Consider the following 12,285-nt stretch of genomic DNA (forward strand, 5'->3'; position numbering starts at 1 on the left):
AGCAATGGGATAAAACTATGGTTGAGCCAGGCCAGCTAATTGGAAAAGGTGGGTCTTGAGCTTTACACGGAAGGAGCGGAGATCGGAGGTAATCCTGATGTCAAGGGGGAGGTCATTCCACAGGGCTGGGCCCATCACAGAGAAGGCTCTGCTCCTAGGTGTCGCCCCCCCGACACTGTTTAGTGGACGGCACCTGGAGAAGTCCCTCTCTGTGCGAGCGGATTGGTCGCAGGGATGTATGGGGCAGGATGCGATCCCGCAGGTAACTAGGTCCTGTGCCATGGAGCGCTTTAAAGATCGTAATCAAAACCTTGAAACGCACCCGATAGACCACAGGAAGCCAGTGCAGCTCACGCAGGAGAGGTGTTACATGGGAGTATCTGGTACTCCCCATAATCACCCGCGCGGCCGCATTCTAGACCAACTGCAGTCTCCGAGTGCATCTCAAGGGAAGCCCCATGTAGAGAGCATTGCAGTAGTCTAGGCGAGACATCACCAGCGCATGAGTGACTGTGCGTAAGGCATCCCGGTCCAATAGGGGGCGCAATTGGCACACCAGGCGGACCTGGTGGAACGCCCCCCTTGCCATGGCTGTTACATGGTCGTCCATGGACAGCCGGGCATCCAGGAGGATGCCCAAATTGCGCGCCCGCTCCATGGGGGCCAGTTGCACGCCCCCGATGGCCAGAGATGGAAGCAACTGGTTGAACCGGGGGGCCAGAAGTCACAGCCACTCCGTCTTGGAGGGGTTGAGTTTGAGTCGGTTGCCATCCATCAGACCCGTATGGCTTCCAAGCACCGGGACATCATTTCGACGGCCTCATTGGGGTGGTTCGGGGTGGAGATGTACAGCTGAGTATCATCAGCATACAGATGATATCCCACCCCGAAACCACGAATGATCTCGCCCAGTGGCTTCATATATGTGTTGAACAGGAGTGGCGAGAGGACCGACCCCTGTGGCACCCCACAAGTGAGGGGGCTCAGGGTCGATCTCTGCTCCCCTGCCAACACACATTGCGTCCGGACGGAGAGGAAGGAGCCGAACCACCGTAAAACGGTGCCCCGAACCCCCAACCCCTCCAGCCGGTGCAACAGGATACCATGGTCGATGGTATCAAAAGCCGCCGAGAGGTCTAATTCAGTAGTTGTCTCTTAAGGAAGAGAACAGTATTAGCAGACCAACTTTATTGAAATTACTAGGAAAAGTGTCAAATTGGGATAAATTGTTCTAAAAATCTGTGGTCTAAATTTGGACACCTATCTATCTATCTATCTATCTATCTATCTATCTATCTATCTATCTATCTATCTATCTATCTATCCATCCATCCATCCATCTATCTATCTATCTATCATCTATCTATCATCTATCTATCATCTATCTATCATCTATCTGTGTGTGTGTGTGTGTGTGTGTGTGTGTGTGTGTGTGTGCATTTGTGTTACAACCCCTGGTATGCCCAAATATGGGAGGGAACTCACTACCCCCCCCTTTCTGTCTATAGGCTCACTGCAGGAGACCATCCAGGTACAAAACCATATATGGCATCCATCTCTTATGTTTAATCCTGCATGAAAGATTTGTTACTGATTGTTTCAATTATATTTACCAGGTTAACTCTTGTTTAATTAGTTTGGATTGTTGCTGAAATATTTCAAATATTGATCAATCAGTCAATCTTATTATCAACTCTAAAGCAAACTTGCTTTTGTGAATATGAATGCTATGTATCATCACACCTCACATATTTTAATTAAATGCAAAATTCCTGATCTAAACTGTAAGCTGCAAGTCATATAAGGGCATTCTAGCCATGATTTTGGAATAAAGTATAAACATCTTATGTCCTTGTTTTTTCCTATGCTTTGCTACCTTCCAATAGTGTTAGACTGCAGTTATGGCTCCCATATTGCCCAACCATGATGGCCAGATATTGATGTCTACATCACATGGGTTGATGGATATAAAAGTTTATTATATATTTTCAATTATATGAAATACCAAATTTATCATTCATTCATTCATTCATTCATTCATTCATTCATTCATTCATTCATTCATTTCATATAGCTGACCATCTCATCAGAACTTACTCTTGGTAGTATAGCACAATTAAGTAAAATTACAATCTAAAAAGGGGGTTGATGGCTCAGTGGTTAAAGATGCTGAGCTGGTCACTTGGAGAACTGACCACTTGGGTTCAAGACCCGAGCACTGTGGAATGAATGAGCATTTGTTCCTGCCCCAGCTCCTACCCACCTAGCAGTTCGAAAGCATGCAAATGCAAGTAGATGAATATCAACCCTGAAGCCATTTTGGAGCATCTTCAGGGTTGCCACAGCAAGGCTGGTTGGAGCTGTGACAACACAGGGGGGAGTAGAGATAGCTGGGGACTTGTAGCCAATATATATATATATATATATATATATATATATATATATATATATATATATATATATATATATATATATATATATATATATATATATATATATATATATATATATATATATATATATATATATATATATATATATATATATATATATATATATATATATATATATATATATATATATATATATATATATATATATATATATATATATATATATATATATATATATATATATATATATATATATATATATATATATATATATATATATATATATATATATATATATATATATATATATATATATATATCCTGAGAATCAAGGACGTTCCCACCATGTGCTGAGGAGGCATGGGCTGAACCCAACTGGAGTGGAGACTGTGACCTGGTTGGAACATGTGATGGACATATGGACTGGAGGGGAAGGAAATTAATTTGGGTGGGGAAAACCCAGGGACCTTCAGAGTCAGGTTTTCACCAGATGTGCCAATATGATGTGCCTAATAAATGTGGACTTTTTGATTGCACTGGGTCTGTAACTTGGAACCCTGACAATAAATAGGTATTTGTTTAATTGACATCATTCTGTACTCCTTTTGCTACAGATGGAACCTGTAGCATGCCCTCTCTGTTGGATCTTTATACTATATACCCACGATGACAAACCTATGGCACACATGCCAGGAGTGGCATGCAGAGCCCTCTCTGTGGGCACACATACTGTCACCAGCTGCTCTTCTGGTTTCTGGCATGCAAATACTTTGTCTTTGCGGGTGCCGATGTGCTGGAAAATTGCCATTTTTGGACCATTTCTGGGCCATTGTCAGGGTGTTTTTCAGCTGCCTTTGGGCCATTGTTTTGGACCAAAAACAGCCTGAAATGCCTCCCAAAACAGCCAAAACACAGGCCATTTTGGGGGGCATTTTCAGGTCATTTTGGGGGCCAAAAACAGTCTGAAAACAGCCAAAACATTTGGCCAAAAACAGGCATGTGCACCCCGGCCAGCTGGTATTTAGGTTTCCAGTGCTCCGGTGTGCATACATGTGCACATGAGCACACAAGCACCCATATTCCGGTTTGGGCACTTGATGCTGAAAAGGTTTGCCATCACTGTTTTATACTTTACACTATAATGAGACCCTGAATTTTGAATATTGCCATGCCCATTCCTAGGAATCCTTCAAAGGAATCTCAACATTTCGTGTGATAACGTTTTTATGTAGGGATCACATGATATGTTTCATCAATTGTTAACCTGTTATTGTAAGTTCTAATGGCCATTTGGCAACTCTTTGATTATTAAACCAATAAATCTTGTAAACATTTGTCATTTATCCATTTTAAAATGTTGATTTTCCTGCATGAAGTAAATCTCAAATCCGTCTATCCTTCTATCCATATGAATGCTAATATATTATTCTTATTTTTGTGGGAATAGACATACCCTATTTCTTTGTGTAATGATCATTGCCAGAGAGGCTACAGGAAGACCAAGAAGGAAGGGAAACCATTTTGTTGTTATGATTGCCTTCTATGTCCAGAAGGGAAAATTTCTGCTGAAAAGGGTAAGATATATCATGTAAAGAGGGTTCTTTTAAAATAAAACAAAGTAATTAAAGTAAATCAGCTTCTTAGCAGTTGTCCAGACAGGTATGCAATCCTCTCAGTTGTGAAATTACTCATAATCAAAAAGTGCATGGATTGATAAAGATACATGTCAGATATAAGCACAGGGGAGATGCAGAAATTCACTATGAAGTACATCCAAAGAGAGAATGGGGCATAAAATAGATAGCAATAGCATTTATATTTATATATGCTTCATAGTGCTTGACAGTCCTCTCTAAGTGGTTTACAGTGTCAGCATATTGCCCCCAACAATCTGGGTCCTTATTTTATCAACCTCAGAAGGGTGGAAGGCTGAGTCAACCTTGAGCCAGTCAGGATCAAAGGACTTGAACTCCCGGCAGTGAGCAGAGTTAATTTACAATACTGCACCACCAGAGCTTTGAGCTTTGAGTTTCCTATTGAGATCTCAGTGGCTAGGTTCTTCCCTCACCAGCATGGAGTAAATTCCTAAGAAAAATGTCGTTTTAACTAATCTGTACTTCTGCTAACTACATGGATAGGTGCATAGATTTTTGGCAATGTCTGTGAAGTGGTTTTACTGTGTCTTCTTTCTGGGGTAGAGAGGCAGCGAATGGCCCAATGTCCCCGAACTATTTTTCATCTCAAAAGGGAGGACTGGAATTCATACTTTCCACACTTCTAGACAATCTGTGTTTAAGCACTTCAGCAAATTGAATGTCAAATCAAAGGTCACCTATAATATTAAGTGAATAAACTTGTATTTGACCATCTCTAGAAAGTGTGGATCAGAACTTTGTAGTATTATAGTCTTTTTCAATCATCCCTGGCCAAAATGTCTTTAAATCAGATTCCCCCCCCCCCCAGAAATATAAATCCTGTACCAATTGTACTTACATGAAACTCTGTATCTGTTTGCATACAATTTGGAGAAAAGGATAAATTAGCATGACTATTTTTTATTCCTCCCATTGATGCCATGCTTATTGGGAGACTGAGAGATTATTTCCAGCAGATTTTGTTTGGGGCATTTATCTATTTCTTTGGTCTCATTTTCATTTTCACATCTCAGCCTGCCATGTTCTGTGAATGGGTCCCAGCAGGCTATAAATAGATTTGGGGTGGTTAGCTTAGGCACAGATAACTGTTCTCAAGTTCAAGGTCAATGCATTACAAAGTCCGTCATGGCCATGTTCCGTCAATACAGGACATACAATGTTTAGTGTAACAGATTGTAAATTGATTTTTGATGGTTGTTTTTAGATACAGCTGACTGTACTCCATGTCCAGAAGATCAATACCCAAATCACAACAAAAATTCATGCATTCCAAAAGTCATAACATTCTTATCATATGAAGACTCGCTGGGAATCAGTCTGGCTGTTTGTGCACTTTTTTTTGCTCTTATCACATCTTACGTGCTCAGGATTTTCATACAATACAGGGATACTCCTATCGTCAAAGCCAACAACAGGAACCTCACCTACATTATCCTCCTTTCCCTTCTACTTTCTTTCCTTTGTGTCTTGTTATTTATTGGGAGACCAAATAAATTTGTATGTCTTCTTCGACAACCATCTTTTGGCATTATCTTCTCAGTGGCAGTTTCCTGTTTGTTGGCCAAAACCATTGTGGTTGTCTTAGCATTCATGGCTACCAAGCCTGGGTCCAAAATGAGAAATTGGGTGGGGAAGAAAATGGTGAGCTCCATTGTACTTTCCTGCACTCTTGTTCAAGCCATCATTTGTGCTTCATGGCTGATGACATTCCCACCATACCCAGATTATGATAAGCATTCAGTGTCTCAGGAAATTGTATTAAAATGCAATGAAGGATCGGTGACCATGTTTTATTGTGTCTTGGGTTTTATGGGCTTTTTGGCTATTATCAGCTTCTCTGCAGCTTTTCTAGCCAGGAAATTACCAGACAGCTTCAATGAAGCCAAATTCATCACCTTCAGCATGTTTGTCTTCTGCAGTGTTTGGTTGTCCTTTGTTCCAAGCTACTTGAGTACCAAAGGAAAATATATGGTGGCTGTGGAGATCTTCTCCATCTTATCTTCCAGTGCTGGCTTACTGGGTTGTATCTTTGTCCCCAAGTGTTTTATCATCTTGTTCAGACCTGATCTAAACAGCAAGCATTTGCTCATGAGGAGATAAAGTTGAAATCCTAAAAAAAAAAATTACCAGTAACTAATGCAATTCTGTTGGAATGGGATGAGATCAAACAACTTTACTTGTCGTCATAGCATATTGTATCACATTAAGACCAATCAAAGTACTTTTATTACAATGTGGTCAGCTCTACTGTATTTATTGTTGTGTAGAATACAGGTAGTCCTTGACTTAGAACCATTTGTTTAGTGACCATTCAATGTTATGACAGTGCTGGAAAAAGTGACTTACAAGTGATCCTCACATTTACAATTGTTGCAGCAATCCAGATCTTCCCAAGTGGTTTCTGACAAGCATAGTCTATGGGGGAAGTTGGCTTGATTTAACAACTTTATGCTTCATTTAACAACTGGGGTGATTCATTTAAGGCCATGGCAAAAATGAGAGTAAAATTGGGAGTGACTCACTTAACAACTGCCTCACTTAGGAATAGATGTTTCAGTCCCAATTATGGTTGGAAATTGAGAATTAATTGCAATGTGATTGCTATAAACATATTTACATTTATTTTCAATATTTTAAATAATGAAGATAATAAGGCATTTTCAGAGTCTGATATAATTCTAGTGCCACTATAGATATTGCATGTTTGGAAGGCATCAAGATATTGTCTACGTCTTCACTAATTCAGAAGTATCATAGAAATTGATACTTCTGAATTTATATTCCAATTGTAAAGCTTGCGCTTATATAAAGCATTGGACGTGTACACCACAATGGGAAACTCAATTTTGTAATATGACTTTTTCCTGTATTAAAGCTGCTTCCAATTGCAAGTCAGGATGCTTAAAAGTCTGTTTCCATTAGTCTAGATCTTTTGATATTGAGCAAAACTCAAAATTTTGCAGTGAAGTGAGGACATATAGAAAAGAGACCACTATTTTATCTGTTCTTTCTTGTAGTTTCAATCTCCGGAATGGATAATTCAGTACTTAATTCTGTGCGTACTATGATAATTCAGTAATTAGTTCTTTGGAAAGCACATGTCTATATTGTAAACAACCTATTAAGTTTACACATAGGCACACATGCTTGATTTCCTTGCAAATTATCATTTGAGATATTGAAATATCCAAGATATAAAATGTTCTCAAAAGTCCTCAGCTTTCCTCCCTCAGGGAAGGCTTCAAGCCATAATTTTGAAAAGAATCCCACATCCCATTTTTCACAATCTATCATACCAGGTTATGGCTATAACTATCAGCATGGCATAGCAGTAATAATCGTTATCTACTGTATATGTAATAGATATGTAATAGACATAATTCTAATTTATTGTCAATCTGCATCTCTTTTCGAATGAAATCATTATATTATACTGCTGGTCCTTAATCCATTTGAAAACTGTAGATTCTTCAAAATGATTGAAACCCCTAGAAATTTGTTATTTTCATAATGCTCCAGTATGCCTCTGCTTCATTTGTAGATAGACATTTTCTTTCTTCTCATAATACATTAACTTCACATAATACATTAACTTCTCTGTGGTGATATACTGCCCAAGTTTTGTTATTGCTCTAGATTATTGGCTACAGTCTCCCACAAGTCTGGATCTAAAATGAGGAAATGAATGGAGGAAATTAGTTTCATTGCATTTTACTGCTCTCTTTTCAAGCCACCATTTGTGTCTCATAACTGATCATATTGCCATCATTCCCACATTTTTATAACCATTCAATGTCTCAGAAAATTTTAATGGAATGCAATGAAGAATTTGTGACCAAGTTTCATTGTGTTTTGGGATTGATGGGCTTCTTGGCCATTGTTGACTTCTTGTCAGCTTTTCTAGCCAGGAAATTACCTGATGGTTTTAACATAGCCAAATTCCCTACCCTCAACATGCTTTTGTTCTGCAGTGTTTGGCTTTCTTTGCTCAAGTCTATTTTATCCTTGTGTTTGGACATGAAGTAAGCAAGAAGCATCTACTAATGAAAAAAAGATACTGAAAATTAAAATGGTGCCATAAGTGAAAGGAAGAAATTGAAACTTCATAGTCATATTGAGAAAGATTCTTTTTTATATCCAGAGGAAATTTTAGATTGATGGTAACCCAAGAGAAACTCTTCATCCCCATTGACAGATTTAGCCACAGTCCTCTTTATTTTCTTTGGATTTCAACTCAGCTAGATAGAACTGAGAATCATGGAGGTATTTTTTTTAACTTACATACATAAGTGCTTAGTGAATGGCATATTTTGTGGGGCAATTTATTTTTTATACAATGATACTTTTCCCATTCCAATTTTCTACCTCTACTGTCCAACCATTTATAAAACAAGTCCCATGTTCAAAAATACTGTGTCTTCTTTTTCTTTTAATGTCAATCTATCCATTTCTTCCTCATCTTTTCCAGTACTGGGCATAAACAATTGTTGCTGCTGTCAATGTATGTAATATTAAATATAGATTCCCTTTATCATACATTTCAGGTATTATGCCTAGCAAAAATATTTCTGGCTTATATACTATGTGTTGCTTTAACATTTTCTTCAACCATGTATGTATTTTTGTCTAATATTTCTTTGAAAGATCATTGAAGTCATGTTTACTTCAGTGGTGGGATTCAAACATTTTTGCTACCGGTTCTGTGGGCGTGGCATAGCTTGAATCCACATTTCCTCCCAATCAGCTGGGACTTGGGAGGCAGAAAATAGAGGGTGTGGGGCCAGTCAGAGGTGGTATTTACCGGTTCTCCAAACTACTCAAAATTTCTGCTACTGGTTCTCCAGAACTGGTCAGAACCTGCTGAATACCACCTTTGGTTTACTTTCAGAAAAACTGAATGGGAGCATCTTTTTAAGGCTGCTTTGCTAGCATTCTTCACTTCTAAGAATGAAATAGAAGACAGCTATTGCTTCATCTTGTCTCTCCAGTTGCCTCATCATTTGTTTGTGCTTCCTCTATCATCTTTGTCATACTGTATTTCAGAGTTTGGAATATTCTGATCCCATCTACCCTCTAAAATGACACAGATACAACTTTAGTACCATTTAAAATATGTAACGTGAAAGCATGCTTCTCACTTAGCATACATTGTTTTGGTTACTTTCTATGGGAATATATTTCTTATTCTTGTTCTTCATTGGCCCATGCACACACAAAAAATGACATTTTGCTTCCTTCAATACCTCTTTGCAAAGTCTCCTTTGTTAATCATAAGAAAGACGAACATGATGTTTCTTGTCATTATCAAATTAACATCAAACATAGTTATCTCCATATCTCAAGAGAGCTACCATAACCGTCAAAACTGAAAATCGAAACTGAACTTTGTGCAATTCCCAGCTAGGCTTGGAGACAGAGATACAATAAACATTTCTGTAAGATTTCAGAAAACTTGTAATTATAAACAAATGAATTGCCTTTCCGGTAATTATCAAATTAATCACAATTATTTCTGCTTGTTTTACGAGTCCCTGGACAAGTGAGATATGTCAAACAAAACTGTAATCAAAGTCAAAGGTGTATCATTCAGATCTGAATTTGAAGAAACATTATTTTTTAAAAGTAAAAATGCTTATTTGACTATAAAGGCCACTTAAGCCAGCAGAATAGCATTTCAAGTGATGCTATGCTATTTAGCAAATAATTCAATAAGAGATCATGTGAAGTCAGAGAAAGTGATACAAAAAAGGAATTATGTCATGCAAGTTTTCTATCATGGTTATAATGTCTCTGCCTGACGTGCTCTGCAAAATTCCTCACATGAATTGCATCATCAGTGATCCTCTTCCAATTCTCCATAAATACTACCAGTTAGGAGATATTATCCTTGGTGGAATTTTGTCTCAGATCTACATATTTTCAAATACAATAACCTTTGAGGAACGACCTTCTACTGACCTTTTCTACGAAACTGAGTAAGAGAGATATGAAATGTATTTGTGAAAGCTTTGTTCTGTTCTGCCTGAACCTTCTTTTTGCTAATCTTTTCTTCTAGCCACTTTTCACCAAAAAAGGCACAGACTCACTGTGCAACTTACCAATCATAAATGTTGCAATTGTTTAAGAATGCTCGATTTATGAGATGCAACCAAACATTTGGATGTAAAATTGTGTGCAGTCTCACCATATACATATTTGGTATTTGTAGTTCGGTATTTGTGGTTTGGATGGTGAATTTCTCTGCTCATTCTATGGTATGGTTTAAAATGTTTAATATGTATGCAGCTGGTGAACATTGACAGGGTGACGTTGTACCATGAGATCAGTGGCAAATAAATTTGATAAATAAATAAATAAATAAATGAAAGATATATTAATCAGTATTTGTTTAGGGTTACTAAAATTAGATAAAATGACTACGTACAAGAGCCGAGGTGGCACAGTGATTAGAGTGCAGTACTGCAGGCTACTTCAGCTGACTGCTAGCTGCAGTTCGGCAGTTCAAATCTCACTGGCTCAAGGTTGACCCATCCTTTCATCCTTCTGAGGTGGGTAAAACGAGGACCCAGACTGTTGAGGGGAATATGCTGACTCTGAAAACTGCTTAGAGAGGGCTGTAAAAGCACTATGAAGCGATATGTAAGTCTAAGTGCCATTGCATGGAATTTATTGGCCAGAAATCTTATTGCTTTGTACTATATGCCACCTTTGATCAAATTCTCCGCAAATCAGTCTTTAAATTTCATTTCAGAGTGGTGACGCAGCTCTACCAACACATTTTGTCTTTGGCATTTGCTGTAAAGGAGATCAATGAAAATCCTCATATTTTGCCCAATTTCACTCTGGGCTTCCATATCTATAACAGTTATTTTATCACAAGCTGGACCTATCATGCCTCAATGGAACTCTTCTCAACACAGGGCAAGTTCATTCCTAACTACAAGTGTGATACAGTGAACAGTCCAGTTTCAGTCATTGGAGGACCTAATTCAGAAATCTTTATCCACATGGCAGCTATTCTGTCGATTTACAAGGTTCCACAAGTAAGATATTTTCTTCTCTTTTTCAATTTTATTTTCATATGCCATCATTCACCCTTTTTTGGTATTAAGATGTCGCCTGAATAAGCACTCTAATTAAAATAATGACAGCTTGATCTTTCAGCAATGAGGAAGGGTTTATTAAAATATTTTCATATTAAATAATAGTTCTGAAGAAGTCCTTGATTCATAGAGTAGGATTTGTCTGTGCTATCATAAATAATTATTTGGGTTTTGGGGTCAGTGAATATACTTGATTAGGAACATGATGACTTAGCTATTAAAGATGTTCAACTTGTCAGCTGGAAACCCAAGTGCCATGAAACAGGTTGAGCTCCTATCCCTGCCCCAGCTCCTGCTCACCTAGTGATTTGAAAGCATGCAAATGCAAGTAGATTAATAGGCACCACATCCTGCAGCTTTTCTGTTTTAGCTTACGGTCTAACCAAAGTAAGATTTGTCCCTAATATTGGCTGACATGACAAAATCAGAAATAACTCTATCTTGACCTCTAGGATTTCTCTGTATGAAAAATGCACATAATTTAATTATTTTGGGGGAGAGCTATGTGATACAGACAGGCATGATTGACATGCCTTTATTTGTCAATTATTCTATTTTTACAGAAATAGGTTTGAAATGAATATAGAAGTTCTCAACCTGGTTTAGATAGATATTTTGTGATTTCTCCGTGTAGGGTTGAGATAGAGCATTCCTTTTTTTAATGTTTTTTATTTGAACTATTGCCACCCATAAAAAAGTATTTTGAATTAAATATCTTCAGTTTGACATTTTTGTAACCTGTACACTAATTATTGATTGATTGATTCCAATTGATTCTCAACTGGTGGCAATTTTCTGGACAACTTCATACAGTTTCCTTGGCAGGGTTTTCAAAGTAGTTTATCATTATGCTTTTTCTAGATTTGAGAGAAAACAACTGGCCCATGGTCAATCAGATACCTTGTGCCTAAGGCAAGTCTTGGCCTTCTGGTTTATAGCATGGCTTCTTTACCACGACACAGAACTGATTATCTAGGACAGGGGCTGGCAACCTTAAATACTCAAAGAGCCACAAAGATCCCAAAAGGAAGCCCACCTTTCAATTCTGAAGCCAACCGGAAGTCAGGTTCCCCCACCATAGAGTCTCCTCCTAGCGCAACATCCTTTTCCTCTACCTGTCCTAACCAAAAACTC

Source organism: Natrix helvetica, assembly GCF_964273705.1.
Source record: "Natrix helvetica genome assembly, chromosome: Z".
In the NCBI taxonomy this organism is placed as follows: Eukaryota; Metazoa; Chordata; class Lepidosauria; order Squamata; family Natricidae; genus Natrix; species Natrix helvetica.